Below are 24,953 nucleotides of genomic sequence, written 5' to 3' on the forward strand. Positions count from 1 at the left end.
TAGAGGCATAGGCGCGCGTGTGTGTGTGCGTGTGTGTGTGTGTGTGTGTGTGTGTGTGTGTGTGTGTGTGTGTGTGTGTGTGTGTGTGTTTGGGAGGGTGGGGGATGGTTATGTTAATTACTCTAGCTCGCCAGAGGATAACAAGTGCATACTACTGTTAGTTTTATTTGTGTTTGTTGTTAATTTATTACACACTGCCCAACTGTAAACACCCTTGAGGGTTTCATTCGCTTTCCCTAATAGAAGATCGGATGTTTTGTCAGTGGCTGTGATGTGCTGTCGTTGGCAAAGAGAACTTTCTCTCCATGTTTTACACTGTCTTGGAAAGTTATTGATGTGTATTAAGAACAGTATATGACCCAATACACTACCCTGACAAACACCAATGTTCATATATTTTTTGTCTGACAATTTACAAAAAAATTATCAGTAGCAGCATGTGTGGACAATCTACACCTTTTGCACCCTGTTTTCTAAGACAGAAACCACTCATTCACAGTTCCTCTTACACTTGGCACTTCTAGCTTGTCTATAGTATTTTATGGCCAAGTATGAAAAGCCCTACACAATTCTAACAAAATGCCTGTAACATAATGATCCCTATTGAGGACTTCAAGTATCGTTTTCGTGACCTCTACAGTTACTGATATTTTACTTCTTCCACATTGGAAATCAAACTGCTTCGTTAAAGAGGTTGCATTTATTCATGTAACTCAGGAGTTTCTCTTTTATGATTTCTTCAGTTGTTTTTGAGAGTGAGCACAGCAGTGAATCTGGCCTTTAAATTATTTCCACATTACCTTTCTTTAGTAAGGGTACCACTTATGCATGTTTCAGGTACTCTGCCGCGCGGAGTGGCTGCGCGGTTTGAGGCGTCATGTCACGGACTGCGCGGCCCCTCCCGCCGGAGGTTTGAGTCCTCCCTCGGGAATGTGTGTGTGTGTGTGTGTTGTTCTTAGTATAAGTTAGTTTAAGTAGATTGTAAGTCTAGGGACCAATGACCTAGGCAGTTTGGTCCCTTATAATTCACACATTTGAACATTTTCAGGTACTCTGGGGAGACACATGAACTTAATTGATCCACTTATTATCTCTGTTAAAGGGGCTTGTGGGCTATGTATGCACACCTCCAAAACAAAGACAGGAACCTCAACTATGTCTGCTGATTTCTTATTTCTTAATTGTTCTTCTCTTTTCTAAAGTTCCAGCTCTGATGTGGAAATTAACATCGTTGTGCTTTCTGGATAAGTCACTGCTAGTGCTACATGTGTTTCAGGAAGATTTTACTGCAGCTTCTCTGCAATAGCAGAGAAATAATCATTTGCAGAATTTGCTAATGCCCGACAACTTTCTATTACCCGATTCCCATCTTTGATTTGTATGTTGTTATACTTGCATTTACCCCCCTGCGGGTCCGGGGTAAGAATAGGCCCGAGGTATTCCTGCCTGTCGTAAGAGGCGACTAAAAGGAGTTTCAACCGTTTCGGCCTTCCATGTAATGGTCCCCCTTGGGGTTTGACCTCCATTTTTCAAAATTCTACAGAAGTACGAGCCTTTTGGGGAAGGACGCCTTACGTGGTGTGTATCACTGGTCCTCAGTGCACTAAGACATTGGCACTCAGCATTGTAAAGGCGTTGTAACCACACCCACTATTCCTCAAATTGGGCCTAAACGCCTGATCGGTCCCCCCTGCGGGTTCGGGGGTAAGAATAGGCCCGCGGTATTCCTGCCTGTCGTAAGAGGCGACTAAAAGGAGTCTCAAATGTTTCGGCCTTATGTGATGGTCCCCTCTCGGGTTTGACCTCCATCTTTCTAAATTCTTCCGAAGAGCGAGCCAATTGGGGAAGGGCGCCTTACATGGTGCACTGTATCCGTCGTGCAATTAGACCTTTAGCCGGCTTTCTCGTCGTTGCAATGGTGTCCCGCTCGTTTTCGATCTCTTGGGCGATTACCACGCTGCACTCTGCAGTGTTTCTTTTACCTGCGACGACGACCTTAAACAGTTTTGCACCTAAGATCCAGCACGGTAGCCAGCCCGTTGTGGTGGGGCCGCCATGTACCCTCTTGGTTGTAGCCCCCTGACAACACAGGGATCGCTCTACTGATGCCTGCGCCGTTAACTCCCCACGTATGCCAAGGAGTAGATGCCCATCTCCTTGGGGCATCAGGACTCCCGGCAATGGCCGTCCTGCCAGGTGGCTATTGCTGCGGCTGGGTGGCGCCCGTGGGGAGGGCCCTTGGTCGGAGTAGGTGGCATCAGGGCGGATGACCCGCAATGAAGCGTGGTACATCATCTCTCGCTGGCGGCCAGCCGCCAGCAGTCTCTAAGCGTTCTCGGGCTCAATTTAATGCTGAAAAATACAATCCCAAAACGTTCCCCTCTCTGGCCACGCCGTGGGAGGAACGTAAATCTCAGGATGGCAGTGGCAAATATTCGCCCCGATTCTTAGTTTGTACGAGAGCTGATGGGGAGTCTTTTCTCTCCACAAAGCCTCAGTTCTTCGTCGAGCATTTAGAGGACAAGTTTGGGGAGGTGGAGGGTTTGTCAAAAATGCGCTCTGGATCGGTCCTGATACAAACGGCATCCTCTGCCCAGTCACGGCGGTTACTTGCTTGTGACAAGTTGGGGGATGTTGCTGTTACGATCACACCGCATAAGAGTTTAAATATGGTCCAGGGAGTTATTTACCATAAGGACCTTCTTTTGCAGTCTGATGACGAGCTGCGCGCCAACTTAGAGCGCAGAGGTGTACATTTCGTCCGGCGCGTTCATCGGGGTCCGAAGGAAAATCAGATAGCTACCGGTGCCTTCATCTTGGCCTTCGCGGGTGATACGTTACCGGAAAAGGTCAAGGTGATGGTCTACCGATGTGATGTCAGGCCCTATACTCCTCCCCCGATGCGGTGCTTCAAGTGCTGGAAGTTCGGCCATATGTCTTCCCGCTGCACTTCCAGCCTCACATGTCGAGATTGCGGACGCCCGTCTCATCCCAATACTCAATGTGCCCCGCCTCCCATCTGTGTCAACTGTGGGGAGCACCATTCACCTTGCTCGCCAGACTGCAGAATCTTCCAGATAGAACACAAAAGCATGGAATATAAGACCCTGGACCGACTGACTTATACTGAGGCCAAAAGGAAATACGACCGATTACATCCCGTGAGAATGACATCATCCTACGCCGCTGCTACAACACCTGTGCTCGCCCCATCAGTTTCGCGACTTCCTGACGGATCGCTGATTGGTACAACTCCTCCTGCCCCCTTGCCAGTGGGGGGCTCTACCCACCGGGTTGCTCCTACGCCACCTACCTCAGGGGCAACAGCATCCCCCCCCCCCCCCCATCAGGGACGTCCGTCCCTGCTTCTAAGCCGGAGAAGTGTCCAACTTCTTCGGCTTCTCACGCTCGCAAGGGGTCCCTTGGGTCCCTCCCTTCCCAGGTTTCCACCAGTGGGAAGGCTGACGACCGACAGTGGCGTAAGTGCCCGCAATCAGCTGGTCGAAGGGCTTCACGATCCTCCTCAGTCCCAGAGACTGAATCGGTGAAGCCCTCCCAGCCAGTTAAACCCAAGGAGCAGTGTGAGAAATCAAAGAAGAAGAGCTCTAAGCCCAAGGAATTCGTGGTGGCAGCCACCCCACCGCAACCTTCCAGCTCTGCGTCTGAGGACGAGGTGAAGATTCTGGCGTCCGCTGAGGACCTCGATCTCGCCGGTCCCTCAGACGCCATGGATAGCACTAGCACAGGTGCTCAGTCGGAGGCAGCAGGTGACCCAGTGGCGTAATCTGCCTTCCCAGTCCCGTCACGCCTTTCTCCGCCATGGACAATACCATCCTCCAGTGGAACTGCAGCGGTTTCTTCCACCATCTAGCTGAGCTCCGCCAACTTATCAGCCTTCACCCCTTCTTCTGCATTGCTCTTCAGGAAACTTGGTTCCCAGCAATGCGAACCCCCGCCCTCCGTGGCTATCGGGGTTATTATAAGAACCGAGCAGCTTATGAAAGGGTGTCTGGTGGCATCTGCCTATATGTCCTTCACACTCTGCACAGCGAGTCTGTCCCTCTCCAAACACCTTTAGAGGCTGTCGCTGTTCGGGTGTGGACGCCACAGGCTGTTACCGTCTGCAATCTTTACCTTCCACCGGATGGTGATGTCTCGCAGCATGTCCTGGCTGCACTGGTAGCCCAATTGCCGCCACCTTTCTTGCTATTGGGCGACTTCAACGCCCACAACCCTCTTTGGGGTGGGTCAGTGGCAGCAGGTCGAGGCGCCATCGTTGAGCATTTATTGTCGCAGCTCGATCTCTCGCTGTTAAATAATGGTGCCTTCACACACTTCAGTGTGGCGCATGGCACATACTCCGCCATTGACCTTTCAATCTGTAGCCCTAGCCTCTTGCCGTCTGTCCAATGGAGTGTGCATGACGACCTGTGTGGTAGTGACCACTTTCCGATCTTTCTGTCACTACCACAGCGTCACTCTTCTGGGCGCCCTAGTAGATGGGCTATGAATAAGGCTGACTGGGACTTGTTCTCCTCCACTGCCGCTATTGAGCCTCTCTCTACTGATGACATTGATGCGGTGGTTCAATCGGTCACTACCGGCATCGTTACTGCCGCCAAATCAGCCATTCCCCGTTCTTCTGGGTCTCCTCGGCGGAGGGCTGTGCCTTGGTGGTCGCCTGAGATCGCTGAAGTGATTAAAGATCGCTGGCGGGCGCTCCAGTGTCACAAACGACATCCCTCCATAGACCACCTTATCGCCTTCAAACGGCTGCGTGCGCGGGCCCGCCTCCTTATCCGCCAAGGCAAGAAGGAGTGCTGGGAGCGGTATGTGTCCACCATTGGCCTCCATGTCACTCCATCGCAGGTCTGGGCCAAGATTCGACGCGTCTACGGCTATCGGACCCCTGTCAGCGTCCCTGCGCTCTCACTGAATGGAGCAGTTTGTACTGACTCCGACGTCATTGCAAACCGCTTAGCAGAGCATTTTGCTACGAGTTCCGCTTCTGCGAATTACCCCCAGGCCTTCCGCTCCATTAAAGAGCGGATGGAACGTCGGAGCCTTTCGTTTCGCACCCACACTTCTGAATCCTACAATGCTCCATTCAGTGAGTGGGAATTTCACAGTGCCCTTGCCGCTTGCCCTGATACCGCTCCCGGGCCCGATCGCATCCACTGTCAGATGCTGAAACACCTTTCGGTGGACTGCAAGCGACGCCTCCTCGACCTTTACAACCGTCTCTGGGTCGAGGGTGAGTTTCCGTCGCAATGGTGGGAAAGCATTGTCATCCCCTTTTTGAAACCAGGCAAGAGCCCTTTGGAGGTGGACAGCTACCGCCCCATTAGCCTCACCAACGTTCTTTGCAAGCTTCTCGAACGGATGGTGAGCCGGCGCTTGAATTGGGTACTGGAGTCTCGGGGCCTTCTGGCTCTGTCTCAGGGTGGGTTCTGTAAAGGCCGCTCCGCCGCCGACAATCTGGTGAGCCTGGAGTCGGCCATCCGTACTGCCTTTGCCCGCCGTCAGCAGCTGGTCGCTGTCTTTTTCGACATGCGGAAGGCATACGATACGACATGGCGTCATCACATCCTTTCTACGCTTCATGGATGGGGTCTTCGGGGCTCTCTGCCGATCTTTATCCGCAATTTCCTGTCGTATCGTACCTTCCGCGTGCAAGTCGCAGCCTCATATAGTTCCTCCCACGTCCAGGAGAACGGCGTGCCGCAGGGTTCTGTTTTAAGTGTCTGCGTGTTTTTAATAGCCATTAACGGGCTCGCTGCGGCCGTGGGAAGTTCTGTCTCCGCTTCCCTGTATGCTGACGACTTCTGCCTTTACTACAGCTCTATTGGCATTGCAGCTGCTGAACGTCAGCTACAGGGCACAATCCGCAAGGCGCAATCTTGGGCTGTAGCTCATGGGTTCCAGTTTTCGGCAACTAAGACCTGCGTTATGCATTTCTGCCGGCGACGTACTGTCCACCCGGAGCCGCAGCTTTCTCTTAACGGCGAACTTCTTTCAGTGGTGGAATCACACAGGTTTTTGGGGGTGGTTTTCGATGCCCGGTTGACTTGGCTGCCTCATATCCGGCAGCTCAAACAGGCGTGTTGGCGGCATCTCAATGCTCTGCGATGTTTGAGCCACACCCGCTGGGGCGCCGACCGCTCCACCCTGTTCCGGCTCTACCAGGCGTTAATCCAGTCTCGTCTGGATTCTGGGAGCCTGGCTTATGGCTCAGCTTCCCCATCTGCGTTGCGGGTGCTGGACCTAATCCTCCACAGCGGGATACGCCTTGCCACTGGTGCCTTCCGCACCAGCCCGGTGGACAGCATACTAGTGGAGGCAGGTGTCCCTCCACTGCGGTTACGACGCCAACAATTACTGGCTGCTTGTGCTGCCCATGTTTTTAGCTTGCCCGGGCATCCAAATTACCGTGTCCTGTTCCCGCAGTCAGTCGTCCATCTGCCAGACCGTCGGCCCCAGTCGGGTTGTCTGATCGCTGTACATGTCAAGGAGCTTCTCTCCGGGCTTGGGTTTTTCCCTGTTCCGCCTCCTTTCCGGGCACCTCTGCGTACACCCCCGTGATGTGTTCCTCGCCCTTGCCTTCGGCTCGACTTGGCACAGGGCTTGAAGGCCTTCCGCCGCCGCTTTTATTCCATCCTGGCCACGTATCAGGGCTCTGGAATTGTTTACACTGACGGTTCGATGGTTGCTGGTCGTGTCGGGTATGCGCTAACTCTAGGGGACCATTCCGAACAACGTTCCTTGCCGGCTGGCTGCAGCGTTTACACTGCTGAGCTAGTCGCCATCTTTTGTGCCCTAGAGTATATCCGCTCCTGCTCAGGTGAGTCCTTCGTTATCTGTAGCGATTCCCTGAGCGGTTTACGAGCTCTCGACCAGTGTTTCCCTCGTTCCCGTCTGGTGATGGCTATCCATGAGTCCCTGCATACTCTTGCACGTCGCGGCCGCTCTGTGGTCTTTGTGTGGACCCCCGGTCACGTCGGTATCCCGGGCAATGAACGTGTTGACCGCCTGGCCAAACAGGCCACTAGTGAACCCACCCTGGACATTGGCCTCCCGGCGACTGATTTGCGGGCCTTATTACGCTGCAAAATTTTCGATTTCTGGGACGCTGAATGGCGCAACCTGCCCGTACCAAACAAACTCCGTCGTATCAAGGCGTCGACGACTGTGTGGCGGTCGTCCATTCGGGTCTCTCGCCAGGAGTCTGTTGTCCTCTGCCGGCTGCGCATTGGGTGCAATCGGCTCACACACGGCCACTTATTGCGCCGTGAGGACCAACCTCTGTGTCGCTGCGGCTCCGTTTTCTCTGTGGTGCACATTTTATTGGAGTGTCCGCTTTTAGCTGTGCTCAGGCAGACGTTTGCACTGCCTGACACGCTCCCTGCCCTTTTATCTGATGAACCTGCTATGGCTGGCTTAGTTTTACGTTTTATTCAGGCAGGGGTTTTTTATCATTTAATCTAAGTGTTTCTGTTTTATCTTATTGTTTTGTGTGGATTCTGGCCTTTGGCCTCCGGTTTTAAACTGATTTTTTAATGTGTTTTAACTGGTTGGCTTTTCCTTTTTTATTTCTATGGTCGGCCAACCACCGTCACACTCTGTGTGATTTTAATTTATTTTGTCTGATCTCTGTCGGAGTATTTCTTGTCCTGTGTCGTCTGACGTCTTTCCTGTTCGTTTTTATTCTCTTTGGGTGGTTTTAATTTTTTTTTGGAAAAAGGGACCGATGACCGTCGCAGTCTGGTCCCTTTAATCCCACAAACCAACCAACCAATGAGGTCCTTGTTGATCCTGTGGCTGTCTCCAACGCCTTCGGCCGCTTTTTCGCGGAGGTTTCAAGCTCCGCCCATTACCACCCTGCCTTCCTTCCCAGGAAAGAGGCAGAAGAGGCTCGGCGACCTTCCTTCCACTCGCCGAATCTGGAAACTTATAATGCCCCCTTTACTATGCGGGAACTCGAATGTGCGCTTGCACTGTCCCGGTCCTCTGCTCCGGGGCCAGATGCCATTCACGTTCAGATGCTGGCACACCTTTCTCCGGCGGGGAAAAGCTTCCTTCTTCGTACCTACAATCGTGTCTGGACCAAAGGTGAGGTCCCCATGCGTTGGCGTGACGCCGTCGTTGTTCCTATACCCAAACCCGGGAAGGATCGACACCTTCCTTCTAGTTACCGCCCCATTTCTCTTTTACAAGCTGTGTCTGTAAGGTGATGGAGCGCATGGTTAATGCTCGGTTAGTCTGGATTCTTGAATCTCGACGGCTACTTACCAATGTCCAATGCGGCTTTCGTCGCCGCCGTTCCGCTGTTGACCACCTTGTGACCTTGTCGACATTCATCATGAACAACTTTTTGCGAAGGCGCCAAACGGTAGCCGTGTTCTTCGATTTGGAGAAGGCTTATGATACCTGTTGGAGAGGAGGTATCCTCCGCACTATGCACAGGTGGGGCCTACACGGTCGCCTGCCCCTTTTTATTTATTCCTTTTTAACGGATCGAAAGTTTAGGGTACGTATGGGTTCTGTATTGTCCGACGTCTTCCTCCAGGAGAACGGAGTGCCTCAGGGCTCCGTCTTGATCGTAGCCCTTTTTGCCATCGCGATCAATCCAATTATGGATTGCATTCCACCTAATGTCTCAGGCTCTCTCTTTGTCGATGACTTCGCGATCTACTGCAGTGCCCAGAGAACATGCCTCCTGGAGCAGCGAGCGTGGCAAATGGCTTCCGGTTCTCTGAAGAGAAGGCAGTTTGTATCAACTTTTGGCGATATAAAGCGTTCCTTCCGCCATCCTTACATCTCGGTCCCGTTGTTCTCCCGTTCGTGGAAACAACTAAGTTCGTAGGGCTCACATTGGACAGGAAACTTTGTTGGTCTCCGCACGTCTCTTATTTGGCGGCCCGTTGTACACGTTCCCTTAATGTCCTCAGAGTTCTTAGTGGTTCATCTTGGGGAGCGGATCGCACTGTCCTGCTTCGCTTGTATCGGTCCATAGTCCGATCGAAGCTGGATTATGGGACCTTCGTCTACTCGTCTGCTCGGCCATCCCTCTTACGCCGTCTCAACTCCATCCACCATCGAGGGTTACGTCTTGCGACCAGAGCCTTCTACACTAGTCCCGTCGAGAGTCTTTATGCTGAAGCTGCCGAATTACCATTGACCTACCGGCGCGACGTACTGCTGTGTCGGTATGCCTGCCGGCTGTTGTCAATGCCCGACCACCCCTCTTATCAGTCCTTCTTCGCCGATTCTCTTGACCGTCAGTACGGGTTATATGTGTCTGCCCTGTTGCCCCCTGGAGTCCGCTTCCGTCGCCTGCTTGGACAATTGGATTTTGCCCTCCCTACCAACTTCAGAGAGGGTGAGAGCCCGACACCACCTTGGCTCTAGGCTCCGGTTCATATTTGTCTCGACCTCAGCTCACTCCCGAAGGAGGGTACTCCGGCTGCAGTGTATTGCTCACGGTTTGTCGAACTTCGTGCTCGACTTGCCGGTCACACCTTTCTTTACACCGATGGCTCCAAAACTGACGATGGTGTCGGCTGTGCCTTTGTCGTCGAGGCCGTCACCTTTAAATACCGACTCCTCGACCAATGTTCCAACTTTACGGCCGAGCTTTTTGCTCTCCATCAGGCCATTCAGTATGCCCACCGCCACCGTCATTCATCGTATGTACTCTGCTCTGATTCACTCAGTGCTCTTCAGAGCCTTGGAGCTCCATATCCGGTCCATCCCTTGGTGCAACAGATCCAGCAGTCCCTCCATTCTTTCGCTGATAATGGTTCTCCTGTCAGCTTTCTGTGGGTTCCCGGACTTGTAGGAGTGCCTGGGAATGAGGCTGCTGATGCTGCAGCCAAGGCTGCAGTCCTCCTGCCTCGGCCAGCCTCCCATTGTGTCCCGTCATCTGACGTTCGTGGGGTTGTTTGTAAGAGGCTTGTGTCGTTGTGGTGGGATGCTTGGTCATCCCTTCACGGAAACAAGCTCCGGGCAGTAAAACCGCTCCCAACTGCTTGGACAACCTCCTCCCGACCATCTCGGCGAGAAGAGGTCCTTCTGACCAGGTTGCGGATTGGGCATTGCCGGTTTAGCCACCGCTACCTGCTCTCCGGTGACCCAGCCCCGCAGTGCCCTTGTGGTCAAGCATTAACAGTGCGCCATGTTTTATTGTCGTGTCCCCGCTTTAGTCAATCTCGTGTTGTCCTGTCCCTGCCATGTACTTTACCGGATATTTTAGCTGATGACGCTTGAGCAGCTGCTCGTTTTATAACTTTGACTGGCTTGTCCAACGACATCTAACTCTTTTACTTATTTTATGTGCATCTTTGTAAGGACTTCCTGGTGTCCCCCCCCCCCCCCCTCCCCTTGAGTTTTACTAGATTCTATGTCCTCTAACAATTGTGACTGGGCGCAAATGACCTCAGTAGTTGAGTGCCCTTAAACCCCACGGAAAAAAAAAAGAATACTTGCATTTAAATTAAAAAACCTTAATGTGCAGCATGCAAAAGATGTTTTTCTTTTGAACTAGCCTACTGCAGTTTCTTATACTTGTCTACCTTTTTCAGTTTTTTGTTGTATAATATCCCACACCACTTTGCTCTTGTTTCCTGCATTATATATTAATTTGTCATTGAATTATTATTATTATAATTTTTTTTTTTTTTTTTTTTTTTTTTTTTTTTTTTGCAAGCAGTATCCTCCTATATATATTTTTATAACTGTGAATACCTCAAGGAACTGGATTAGTGTAGTGCTTTTGGAACTGGATTAGTGCAGTGCTTTCGCAAAGAACTGAGGAATTTCTAATACCCGCAGTTATGCACCTGTTTTCCTTAGCTGCTACAGTAGAAATAGCTACTTTTGGAAACGGAGCCTCAAAAGTTAATTTAAACAATGTGCAGAATTTAGTGAACTGGCACCTAAACCTCCAGATGTCAGGCACTCAGATCGGTACCAAATGTTGTATGTGGATAGAGTATCAAGCAAAACACCGATTTACTGAGTGCTATGTGCTGCCAGCTAGAACATGCACAAACGCCAATCAAAAGTAACACCACAACTACGGAGCACATGAGAGGCATATCTGTGAGTGACAGTTTTGTAGATCTCTTGTGGGTGAGATCGTAGAGTGTAAGGTTGTTGTACCAAGAGTCTCGTATTCAAACCACATTGGTGACAATTTGTTTTAACTGTTTTCAAGTGAAACTGTTATAGGGAAGAACATTTTCTGTCATGTAAAAGGACTTTTTGGAGTTTGTAACAATGTTGTCTTGGCAGTCTGCTTTTCCTTTCTTTGTTGAAGGTAGCAAACATATAGAGTAAATTGGTATATGTAGGTGTGGTATTCTATCAGACATGTATGACAGAACGGACACAACAGGTGATGAAGTTGATAGTGCATTTGTAGTTTTCACAGAATAAACATAAACAATCGGAAGAGTAGAATAAAGAAACAATTGCATCACACGTTTGGCAGTATTGATAGTCCCATACAACACTTTCAGAAGGAAAAAAAGTCGTAATTGGGGAATGAAATCAGGACCTTTGGTACAGCAATCTAACGCTTTACTAACTTCCCCATGGAAGCTGTGCATATTAGTTACTCACAATCATGCTTTTCCTGTACTCCATAGTTGTGGTGTTACATTTAATTAAGACTTATTCCTGTTATGCTGAACAACAGCACATAGTACAGACTAAATCGGAGTTAAGTTTGATAGTCACTGTAGTGTCCTGCGGTTGGCAGGAAAGAACTAACAACCAAGTTTGGACACACTTTATTGTAATAAAAAGCCTTCTTGGCATGCACTAATTTCCAAATGCAAGAACAAGAAACACAACAGTTCATGTGGTGGCAAAACCAGATAAGAGCACAAGACAATAAAGAAAATAATGACCAAAATACTGCTCTACCAACTGCTACTGAATGCTATGGCGAGTGTCTAGTATGCTAGAGCCGGTGTAAGTATTGGGTGGAGCTGTCCTAACTCTAGGTGCATGCTGCCGGTCTGACTCTGCTGGCATGCTTATAATGCCAATTTGGCAGAGTGCAGCACGTAGGCACATGAGTTCCAATTGGTGGATCATTGTCACATGTCTTTTCGTGAAGCAGTTCTGTGTTTATGCAGAAAGCCTGTTATTATTTACATCCACTGGCGATGTTTCGATCTGAGCTCTTGAAGGGAGGTCAGCAGCGCACCTCATTTATCTGTTGTGCAGGCCCTCTAACTGATAAGGGGCTGCTACGACATTTCTCCCCCTGGAAAAAGAATGCACAGCACCACAAACGTCCATTGGAGTAGGGGCGTCCTAGTTGACATCCATGGATTAGTGGCCGGCAGGGTCGGGAGGTGGTGACGCAGCAGGAGCTGCTGGCAGCAGACACACTGGCTGGGGTTGAAGTGGAGGTTCCGTCACAGGGCGGCTGGCGATATGCACTGGCAGCTCCCCTGGGGTGTCGTGGTCCAGTAGATGGGGGCGGAGCTGGTTGAGGTGCCGGCAAAACTGTCAGCCCACTGGAGAAACGCCATTGCCTGGACGCAGAGCTTGGTGATGATTTCAGGCACCCAGCTTGCCCGTGGATGAGACAAGATACGCACCCAGACCTCCTGCTTGATGCAGAAGGAGTGTGCCAGAATGCGGGCGGGAGGGTTAGAAGCCTTGGGAACTGATAAGGGAGAGCAGAATGGTCAACCATAAAGTATCTCCACTAGACTTTTACCGGCATAGTGGGTGGTGCGGTATGTAGCCAAAAAAAGAAGCATGGCGTCCTCCAGAGGGTGATGGCTCAGCAGCTTACCGAGCTGGGTCTTGAACGTCCGCACAAAACATTCTGCCCGACCATTTGATGCAGGGTGAAATGGGGCAGTATGGACGAGGGAAATTCCATTGGTAGTACAGAATTGCTTAAACTTGGTCGAAGTAAACTGTGGACCATTATCCGTAATGATAGTTTTGGGGAGTCCCTTGATAGCAAAGAGGTGCCAGGGAATTTTGATAGTCTTAGCAGAAGTGCTGATCATCATGCGGAAGACATAAGGGTATCCCGACCCAGAGTCTATCAGTATGAGCCACTTGGAACTGAGAAATCCAAATGGAGACTTTCCCACGGAGCAGCTGCATCCAGCCATGAAAATTACTGATGCTGGGGTGCTGCCTGACGTGTTTGGCACTTGGCGCAGGCTGACACAAGGGAGGCAATGTCTTAATCCAAACCGCACCAGTAAATGTGTCGGTGGACCAGCTGTTTGGTGAGGATGATGCCCCAATGGCCAGCGTGGAGGAGGTAGAGGTGCAATGCATGTGGTGGTAGAGATCTTGCAGCATCTGATCCTGAGCCGTGACCTGCCGGACTGCATCAGCATCCAACGGAAGCCCGTCCAGAGGTGTGATAGACAGCATTGGTTGAACGTCACCAGGAAGAACGCCCAATGCAGGAGGCAGTGCACTGTCCAGGTAGGCACTGCGGCGCCCCGGAGAAACAAATAAACCAAAAGGTTTGTGGTCAGTCTGCAGAATGAAAAGATGACCGTACATAAAATTGTAGAATTTTGTTAGGCCAAAAACCAGTGCCAAAGCTTCCTTTTCAATTTGACTATATTTGGTTTGAGCATAGGTCAGTTTTTTGGATGCGAAAGCTACTGGCATCTCAATGCTGTCGACCGCTTGTGAGAGAACCGCACCCATGTCTGATGCATTGGCGGCGACGATTAAGGGCAGGGGAGGATTGTAAGTGGCCAGGAGGGCAGAAGAGAGCTGACTTGAGACGTGTGAAAGCCTGTTCACACGCCGTGTTCCAAGCCCAATGCGCACCCTTGCACAATAACCTGGTCAGGTGTGCTGAAATCTCGGCGGTGTGGGGTATAAAACGCCAATAATAGTTGATTTGACAGAGGATGGATTGCAGTTGCTTCACGTTGGTGGGAGGAGGCAGGTTTCGAATCACTTCGACATACTTCATGTAGGCTGCAGGCATCAATCATGAACCCGAGATAACTGACCTCTTGCGCAAAAAATTCACACCTTTCTTTCTGGCAATGCAGGTTAGCATAAAAAAAAAAAAAAACCTGAAATGGCCTATCCAACTTGTCTGCGAGGTCCACTGCGGACGTGCCACCGACAGTGACATCATGCAGATAATTTGCCACCCTAAGCACCTGACTTGTGAGGCATTCCAAATAACATTGGAAAATGGCAGGGCTGCTGGAAATGCCAATTGGGAGGTGGTTGTACCAGAAAAGGCAACACAGGGTGTTGATGACTAGGATCTGCTGTGATTCATCGTCCAGCGGCAGCTGCAAATAAGCATCGGGCAAATCAGTTTTGGTGAAAATGGTTGAGCCCACAAGACGTGTGAGTATATCGTCCACCTATGGGATAGGTTATGCATTGATGACGGACTGAGAATTGACTGTGACCTTAAAATCGCCACAGATGGGTAAAGCACCGTTTGGCTTCTCAACTGTTACAATAGGTGTTGCCAAGCGACTGTGCACGATGGGAGAAAGGATGCCTTCGTCTTGTAAACGGCGAAGTCTTGGAGAGACTGGTCGGGCCTTAAAAAAATGAGGGACAGCAGAGGGAAGAATCTGATCATGCGCTGTGAAACCATTCATCCCTGGTGTGGAGGATGAGAACAACGTTTCGCATTTGCTGAGGAATGGGACAAGGAGGGGATCTAAACTGCCTGTACCTTGTCCTGCACTGACAAACCCAGAGGACCAAAAATGTCCACACCCAAAAGGTTAGTAGTACTGGGAGAGCTGACCATCAAAAACTGAGCGGTGAAGGAACAACCATTGTAAGAGATCTGTGTATGGAAAAAATGCCGTCGACTGATATTGGGTGATTACTGAAACTATGCAAGGCACGAGTGTATAGGGATAAAGCCAGCGAACCCAAGTGTTGGTGGTGTGTGGCACCATCCACAATAGAAATGGATGATGTGTCGATTTGGAAGATCACCGGAACATGTGCTACCTCCAAGGTAAGGAGAAAACGGGCCTCTGACTGAGGAATGATGGAGAATACTTGTCTGTCAATGGAATGCAAGGCTTCCAGGTCTGGAGGTGAAGATTCGTGACAAGCCTGTGCGTCCGCAGGGAGCGTGGCATCTACGCGATGTTTCTGTGAAGCCTGACTTACCACGGTGATATGGCCCGCTCGGCTGCAAGCCATGCACCTTGCTTGCCGGTGGGGGCACTCCGACCATTGGTGAGTCTAGAAACAGTCCAAACAGGATGGAAAACAAGCGAAAGATTCTCTGTCACTGGATGGACCGACGGATTGACGAGACTCTTGCTCTGCGCTAGGCAAATGGCGAACCATGAAAATAGCCGGATCAAGACGCAGCAGTTGTACCGGTGAGACTGTTCAAACGCACGAATGATCAGCAGACAGGTGTCGAGGGAAGGGTCCTGTAACTTCAAAATATCAGCCCGAAGACCCTCATCTGGTGCGTGAAACACCACCATATCGCGTATCAACAAAGAGGCATAAGACTGCTTGCAGGCAACGTTGGCACACCGGAATTTACAATCATGGGGGAGACACTGGAGCGTCATAATCCATTCCCGATATGTCTGACCTGGGGAGTTTCTACAAGAAAAGAAAGTCTGACGGATGGAGCTGACATGTATTTTTGCGTCAAAGTACTCAAAAAGGCAGCCCTTAATATGGGTAAAGGAGAGATCGGGAGGGGATTGCTCAGGATTCAGTTGTTGAATTAAACAATACACCTGTCGACCGACTGTTGGGGGGGGGAAACTGACTTTGATTTTCATCGTGGATCCCATGTGCCAGTAAATGTTGTTCCAGCAGTTTCAGATAATTTGACCATGCTTCGACAGACCTGTCAAAAGCAGGAAACGTTGGTGGAGCCACATGCAAAGTGTTCAATTTACTCACGATGGAATCAACTCTGTGAGCTAGTGAAGTTCTGACCGTATGAGTGCTGCCTGAATCTGCTATTGTTTTTCCATCAAGGACTGAAGTAGTTCCTCTGAGGAGGCCATTTCATTCGAAAATGGAAGTTTTATCTTTGTCGCCAATTTACTGTAGTGTCCTGCGGTTGGCAGGAAAGAACTAACAATCAAGTTTGAACACACTTTATTATAATTTAAAAAAATGCCTTCTTGGCATGCACTAATTTCCAAAAGCAAGAACTACAAGAAACACAATTCCTGTGGTGGCAAAACCAGATAAGAATACAAGACAATGAAAGAAAATAATGACCAGAATACTACTCTACCAATTACAAAGGTAAAACATGCTACTGAAGACTACGGTGAAGGTGTACTATGCTAGAGACGGCGTAGGTATTGGCCGGAGGTGTCCTAAGTGTAGGTATACACTCCTGGTCTGACTCTCCTAGTGTGCTTATAATGCTGATTCAGCGGAGTGCTTCGTGTAGTCACATGAGTTCTAATTGGTGGATCACTGTCATATGTCTTTTCATGAAGGAGTTCTGTGTTTATGCGGAAAGCCTGTTATTGCTCACATCCTCAAGCAATGTTTCGATTTGAGCTCTTGAAGGTAGGTCGGCAGCCCACCTTGCTTGTCTGTTGTGCGGGTCCTCTAACTGATAAGGGGCCGCTATGACACACTATCGACATATAACATTTGGTACTGATCTGAGTGTCTGACACTGGAGGTTTGGGTGTTAACATCTGCATTGCTTCACATATACACTTCATTCCAGGTTTGATTTGCCAATGCTCTAGAACAGGGCTTCCCAACGTGTGGTCCGCGGACCCCTTAGGGGTCCGCCGGCTTTTTCTAGGAGGTCCGCGGCCACCCTTCACCAAATCGTGTAAAATAATTAATAAAATTATTGAATAAAAATGTGAAAATAAAATTCATCACAATTTTTTTTTCGTGTGAAAAACATTTGTACTTTTAATTCAGGTCGTATTTCCAAGCAGCCTTTGTGGTTCCTAAGTGAGAACGCATACACAGTTTAGTGCCGGAGAATGCGGCTTCTCTGATCGACTTTTTCGCAACAATACGGGGGTCGTTTGTGCGCCCGCTCACGGCGCTAGATGTGCTGAAACCTTTTACGCATGTGTGGAGCGAGCTTTGTCGACCAATCACAGCGCTCGCTGGCACGTATGCGGTCCCAGGCATCATTAAATGTTAAACTTCCTTTGTCAGTGCACTACTTATTACATAAGTCGATTTTTGACCTACAAGTTGTTTTCATTCTTCTCTAAACCAAAGACTATTGATACTTCAGGGTAGGGGGGGGGGGGGTGTCATCTGGAACATGGAACTTGTATTAAGAAGCTTTCAGTTCCCATGGGTTTCGCTCTGAAATTTAAAGTTACTGTGCTCCTGACTGACTAGGGTTCCGCCATGGATTTTCGACTGAAGAAGGGGTCCACCAGCTGGAAAGGTTGGGAAGCCCTGCTCTAGAAAAAGTAGGTAGCTTATGATCTGCATACCTGCCAAGCTTTCTGGTTTTCCCAGAAGATTTCCAGATTTTGGGGTAATCTTCTGGTTTTCCAGATGAACATAATTTTTTCCTGGATTTTCAACTCCAGGGCTTGTTCTTGCCCTCTGCATTCATATCGCATTTAAGTTTTGGCTTTCGATAACAGCTGCTATTCTGATATGTGAGTGTTTGAAGTTCGACTGAAAGTCGACCAATAATATTATCCATAATCCCTTCTTGCACAATATCCCTGTGCTTTTGTCATTAGCTATGTGTGTTTGAAACACCGCCAGCGAAAGTAGATTGAATGTTCTATCAATAATCACATCGCGTAGATTATCACTGCATACTCTTTGTGTTTCGACTGCATGTTAGCAGGAAAGCTTTGTTTATGGTTGGTTTTATGCAGTGTTTGCTTTGGTTCTGGTATTCGTGCAGTTGTGCGATGAATTTTTGTGTGATTTAGTGTTTTCGAGATGAGTTTAGTGAAGAAACGATGTCATCAGTCTTTCAGGGATGCCTAGTCTGCTGAATTTCTGTGTATTATACAATTGTGGAAAGGTGAAATATTTGCATTCTGTTCCACGTGTTCATGTGATACAAACATTGCTTACGGAGGAAGAACTGAATTAATAAATCATATTAAATCCGTTAAACACATCTCCAATATGAAAATTAAGGCTAGCAGTAAGAAAATTGATTAAATTTTTACCACCCCTGGAGCTGACCTTGATGTAATAAGAGCAGAATGTTTGTTCACTTAATTTTTAATTGAACATAATATTCCATTAGCTGCTGCTGATCATGCTGGTGCCCTTTTTAGGAAAATGTTCTTTGGTTTGGAAATTGCAAAAAGATACAGTTTTGGTCATACATAGACTTCACATACTTTGAAAGAAATGGCTACAGATATACTTTGAAAGAAATGGCTACAGATTCAAGAAATGAACTCATTACCTGCATGCAATGTGAACCGTTTACTTTGGCTACAGATGGGAACAATGACAGTGATGCTAAGCTTTATCCCTTAGTCGTCACCTGTTTCAGGAAAAGATAGTTACTTTGGTGCTGTCTGTCCCAGCCTTGGTGGGTGATTCAACGGGGCATGATATTGGAAATCTGTTAATTTCACAGTTGGAGTATTACAAAATACCAGTTGAAAATTGTGTAGTGTTCTGTTCAGACAATGCTCCAGTCATGATTGGAAAGAATAATGGAGTTGCTGCTGTTTTAAAGGAAGCACAGCCATATGTCTTTGTGCTTGGGTGCTCTGTCATTTGATTAACTTGGCTGCTGAGAAATGTGCAAGCAGTTTGCCTGTTAAGATTGATTAACTTTTAGTCGACATTTTCTATTATTTAGAAGAGAGTTGCAAGAAGTTCCAAGAGCTTCACACAAGGAAACTAAGAAGATATTAAAACATTATTGCACAAGATGGCTATCTTTAGGAAAGTATATGCAAGGACTGTTGGAGCAGTGGAATCCTTTAGTTGGGTTCTTTCAGATGAGGCACGCGTTGGTGTGCTCAGTGTGCACCAAGTAGCTGAAAATCGTTTACAATCCCAAAAGCTGAGCTACGTGGTTCTAAAGACCATAGAAAGAGGAAGGCTGTCAAGTCAACAGGATTGGTTGCCCCCCCCCCCCCCCCCCCCCCCGAAGAGATTTGCATCTGACACTCCTGTGCTGAAGGACGATGACATTATTCAAACCCATGAAGAAAAAACTGTTTCTCCCTTAATGCTTAAACAAGGCATACTGTGCTGCCATTCCTGTATTTGAGAATCTCAGTTCTGCAGAGTGCTTCCCATCAAATTCATAAACTGTTAGAACTAATGATGAACCTATTACAGCAGCTTCTTTCCGGTTTGTTAAACCTAAAGTTATAAGGAGTTCCCTGTTACAGAATGTTCAGTACCATCTTAATGAGAATCAGAGAGATCTAGTTGTTGGAGTTCAGAAAATGAATTTGTGAAGAAACTTAATGATAAAGATAAACAAACATTCTTTTTGTCTGTCAGTTTACTTCTGCTCTGCATGTGATTATACAGGGTGTTTATAAATGAATATCGGGATTTTATCACTTTATAATATTTATTACATTAAACTTACAGTTTTTAATGTCAAACGAAAGAGAAACTCAAACAGTTTTACCAAGAACCTTATAAATGTCAATGCGAGCACCATTTGTCACACGGCACACATAAAGTCTGTAGTTGAGCGCTGGATAGGCCGCAAGGGGCCCAATGTCAAGGCCTCCACGTTCACTCGACCTAACACCGTGCGATTTTTTCCTTTGGGGCTTCATCAAGGATCGTGTGTACGTACCTCCGCTACCAGCAGACCTCCCTGAATTAAGAAACCGGAGTGAAGCAGCTGTTGCTACAACCACTGAAGACACACTTATCTACGTTTGGGAAAAACTCGGCTATAGACTTTGTGTGTACTGTGTGACAAATGGTGCTCACATTGAACATTTATAAGGTTCTTGGTAAAACTGTTTGAGTTGCTCTTTCATTTGACATATCATTTATAACTCTTAAGTTTAATATAATCAATATTATAAAGCGTTAAAACCCTGATATTCATTTATAAACACCCTGTATCATAAACAAGTTTCCCCTCAGTGATGAAGTACTGAAGCATGCAGAGGTTGCAGAAGCTTCCAAAATTGATGACGCCAAGTTTTCTTCTGTAGAATTTCTTGTAGAAAGGTTTTCAGCATTCCTGCCGAGGAAGGGAAGTGAGTCAGCTGAGGACCAATGAATGTGCTTCAGAACCAATTTGTGGCCCTGCGGGTTGATGACTCTGCTACTGTTGAGAGCAAGAACTTGACAGATGATACCAAATGGGCTCGCTTGATGAGCATTCATGGAGCTGATGGTGTTCCTAAGTACGATGGGTTATCCAGGCTAAAGCTTTCTATTTTGACCCTACCGCACAGTAATGCTGAGTGTGAGTGTGTGTTCAGTTTGGTGAAGAAGAATCACAATCAGTTTAGGTCCTCCGTGTCGAATGAAACACTAGGATCCATATCTGTTTTGATAACAAGAAGCAGTGGTCCATGTTACATAGATAGTTTTCCTTCAGAATTTCTGAAGAAAGCTACTCATCTTCATCTCTCCTCTGCAACCTGTGATGGAATATAGCCAGTGTTCTGTGAACTTGAGAAAATTTTGTAAATAAGTATAACATTATATGTGTTAACATTTTTTGTAATCTCTTTCTGTGTAGTCTTTTCTCTCTGTTGGAACACCTTGTGACACCTGCGCGCGTTAAATTTTTGACATTTGGAATTTTCTGTTTCTGAAATTTGGCTGGTATGGATCTGATAAAATCATTTACTAGGCCTACAGTTTTGCAGGTTTCACTGAGCCTGTCTAGCTTTATTATCTGACAGTAAAGATCTGAAATTTTACAATTCCCCCTATAACTTCTGTAAGTATATGGTCTCAAATTGAAGCTGAACTTTTTGAAATCTTTGCAGCAGTTTTTACCATATGTGCCACACCAAAAGTGCTGAAAACATTATTACTAATTTCACCCTCAACACCTGTGTTAATATATGTCTCCACATGTTATTATGATACATGGTACAGAAGTATCTAAGCTGATTGAGATGTTTTTATAAGAAAGGATACTATTTCCATGTTTATCCTAAAAAAAAGCCTAGTTCTCTCACCCATGATAACAGATATTTGAATACATCATTACTAGTACAGGAAGTCATGTAGAACACAAATGGTACGTTCTGATGTAGGACAAGTCACTGTGTAACAATTTATCATCACATGATTTAAAATTACATTAATTACGGTATTTTTACTTTAAATGTACATTAAGTAATAATGTTCAAAGTATATATATTGTGCAAGTGGAAGAGAATATGTTGTAAAAGCTAAAAGAGCATATACTGTACAGATCGATATACGAGGGTGGTTTGAAAAGTTCTTGGAATCACCACGAGAGGTCAGCACTAGAGCAACAAGTTGTTTACGTGTTATTCATTGGAGTGATGACTGTGGACACATGCCACGTTAGTCAGGGTGTATACGACCCTGGAGATCCAGGAAAAACCCGGGAATTTTTTCATCCAGGAGAAAACCAAGAAAAACCTGTGATTTTTTAGAATTCTGGGAATTTTTCATTGTTTTAGTTTTCATTTAAATTTTTGTAATTTTGACTGGTAAGAACTGATGCTCTAACAAAGGATATTACTGTACCCTGCTACTGCAGAATAATACTTCAGCAATAAAACATAAACGAGAGAAAAAACGAAAATAACTTGAATTGCAAAGGAAATGTGCCATATACGACACACAGTGCTCATGCAAACGTTTGCCAACTGCAAAGTGTGCCAGAGGCTTTAGGAAGACTATACAATGCTTCATAACAACAAATTGCCTCCGATGAGCGTGAAGTCACAACTGTTTACATTAGATTCATTTTAGCAGTTACGAGCGGGCTCATGCGCATGCGCAGTTGAGTCACCTTTGAGTAGTAGATTCTCCCGCTTCTGACTACAGGAACGTAGCTGTTGGCTGTGTAAGCAGTCGCAGCAAGCAGCTAGATGCTACTGGGAAACGGGGGCGCCAAATTAATATTCTTGAGGCAAGAAACTTGTTTCACAAAGCGCCTAGCATCCAGCGCACATTTGTCTATCGATTATTCATATGATTTTGAAATGATTCCCTCTTGGTTTTTGAACATTTTTAACACGTTTCAAGTTGATTTCTGACTGTTGCCATTGTCAGGTGCGCTGACGAACTGAACTCCTGAGGGCAGGCGGCCGATTTAAATCCCCTCCCCCCGCGGGCTGCTCTCTTCGCCATCCGCGCCGGTGGTCGCGAAGATGTGGGCGTCGGAATTTGTCGTAGCGTCGATGTGCTTGCTACGTCTGCCCTGGTCGCCAGTTCGTATTTCTTGCTGAGAGTCTTAATTACATTCAATGCCGGGTCCCAAGCCTTGCTGAGATTGTAGCCGCAATCTTGGCTGATAAGATCTTTCCTGGAGCGAATTTCGATAGCCTCCCTTATAACTCTGTCAGAATATTTAGAGGTCTGAGCCAGGATCTTGGTACGCTCCTATAGGAAGATCAACACTGACCCCACGAAGAAGGTGGAAAACAAGACCAGGGCTCTACTCAAGGACGCAGATCTACCAGAGGGGGACGCCAAGAAATTGTCACCTCAAGGACCTGTACCACCAAGACTTTATGGACTGCCTAAGGTCCACAAAGAGGGGGTACCTATGCGCCCGATTGTCAGCAACTTTAGGGCACATACTTACTTGCTGGCAAAATATCTGGCTGAATTACTTAGCCCCTATGCAGGTAAATGCCCTCACCATATCCGTAATTCCGTGGATTTTGTGAAGCGTCTCGACAACTTCAGACTGAAAGACGCTGATATCCTAGTGAGCTTCAACGTGGTTTCACTATTCACCAGGGTGCCTCTACGGGAGTCAGTCGAGCTTACTGGGCAGAAATTTGACGAGAAGACCTCCGAACTCTTTAGGCATGTCTTGACCTCAACGTGTGTTCTGTTTAATGGGGAATACTACGAGCAAACGGATGGAGTCGCAATGGGCAGCCTACTCTCGCCGGTGGTCACGAATTTGTACATGGAGCACTTTGAGGAGGAAGCCTTGGCGTCATCCAATTGGAAACCTACTTGTTTCTTCCGTTATGTCAATGACACGTTCGTCATCTGGCCCCATGGTAGGGACAAGCTCCTGGATTTCCTTACACACCTAAACTCCATACATCCAAACATCAAATTCACTATGGAGACCGAAGCAGAAGGAAGATCACCATTCCTGGACATCATGGTCAAGAGAAGAGCTGATGGTACCCTGAGCCATGGTGTGTACAAGAAGAAAACGCACACTTATCTGTACCTGCATGCAGACAGCTGCCACGACCCTTCTCAGAGGAAGGGAGTACTAAAAAACACTAGTGCACAGGGCGTGCAGCATCTCAGACCCAGAGAATCTGCCCCAGGAATTGGAACACCTCAAAACTGTGTTCCGAAAAAACGGGTACTCGGAATGGCAGGATAGACACGCTCTCCGTCCCACCACCACAGCACAACCTGTGGAGACGGATGAAGTCATGGAAGAAGAGGTACCTGCTGCCTTTATTCTGTACAATGGCGCACTATCAGGGAAAATCGGCCGTATATTAAAGAAACACCGAGTTAAAACCGTCTTCTGCCTGCCCAATAAAACATGGGCATTACTGGGAAGTGTGAAAGATGACCTCGGTTTGAGGAAGACCGGCATATACCAAATTCCCTGTGAGTGTGGGAAGACTTATATTGGACAAACAGTACGCACCATCAAAGATCATTGCTGAGAACATCAAAGGCACACTCGACTGAAATATCCAAATAAGTCGGCAGTAGCAGAGCACTGTTTGTCCGAGAAACACGAGATGGATTATGAGCGTACCAAGATCCTGGCTCAGACCTCTAAATATTGGGACAGCGTTATAAGGGAGGCTATTGAAATTTGCACCAGGGAAGATCTTATCAACCGAGATTGCGGCTACAATCTCAGCAAGGCTTTGGACCTGGCATTGAATGTAATTAAGAATACTCTCCGCGAGAAGTACGAACTGGCAACCAGGGCAGACGTAGCAAGCACATCAACGCTACGACAAATTCCAACGCCCGCGTCTTCGCGACCACCGGTGCACGGGTGTGGATGGCGCAGAGAGCGGCCTGCGGGGGGAGGGGATTTAAATCGGCCGCCCACCCTCAGGAGCTCAGTTCGTCAGTGCACCTGACAATGGCGACATGGCTGATTGCCGAAATATTGTGCCCTTTGGACGCTATGAACCGGCAGTATACCCGTGGACTGTTTGATTTTTTGACTTATTCAAAACAGATCCTGTCTGATACAGTTTTCGGACTAAGCATTGCATGGCTCTCTTTACTGACATTTTTGTCACCATTAAACGTCTTGGAAAACAACTGAGCACACTCTTCCCAAGACTTTGTTGTCACATAACTTTCCACAACAAAAATGCGTTGTTTCACTTTGCATACTGTCGTCCCCTTTGCACTGCTGCACTCACTGACACAGCCCTCACTACACTGTGAACCAGTGTGGACCACATGGTGTGCGCATCACGGGGTGTGGTTATATGCATATATTCGCGTCCATTCGTATCCACTCATCAGGGCCAATTTTATTTGCCCCACCTTGTATTATAGTAACATCTAAATGACAGATCAAGGTACTTAATGGCTTATATAGTTCATATCTAAGGCATACACACAGATATTTAGTATACTTCCTGAAAGAACTTGTGCTGGCGATAGAAGCAGTGGTGAGTCAAATATGCCTTGGAAGCTTTCTTGACTTTTGTAAAGTCGTCATAAATAACTTTTCCTTAATGCAGGGTTCCTTTCTTATTTAGGCCATTGTGCCTTGTGTTATGGCAGTGAATCTTATTTTGAAGAAAGTGGGGTTTTTCATGTATATTTTTTCACAAAAACAGCTACCT

At 47.4% G+C, this 24,953-nt stretch overlaps 1 protein-coding gene across 1 annotated transcript in view; it reads left to right on the plus strand.

Moving 5' to 3' along the window:
• The first annotated feature begins 846 nt into the window (after window positions 1-846).
• LOC126236449 (spindle and kinetochore-associated protein 1-like) overlaps window positions 847-24,953 on the plus strand; it is a 121,822-nt gene continuing 97,715 nt past the window's right edge. Inside the window, exon 1 of the mRNA XM_049945768.1 lies at window positions 847-910. The gene's annotated coding sequence lies outside the window, so the exon portion shown is untranslated. The remainder of the gene's footprint in view (window positions 911-24,953) is intronic.

The sequence above is a fragment of the Schistocerca nitens genome, chromosome 2, assembly GCF_023898315.1.
Source record: "Schistocerca nitens isolate TAMUIC-IGC-003100 chromosome 2, iqSchNite1.1, whole genome shotgun sequence".
NCBI classification, from domain to species: domain Eukaryota; kingdom Metazoa; phylum Arthropoda; class Insecta; order Orthoptera; family Acrididae; genus Schistocerca; species Schistocerca nitens.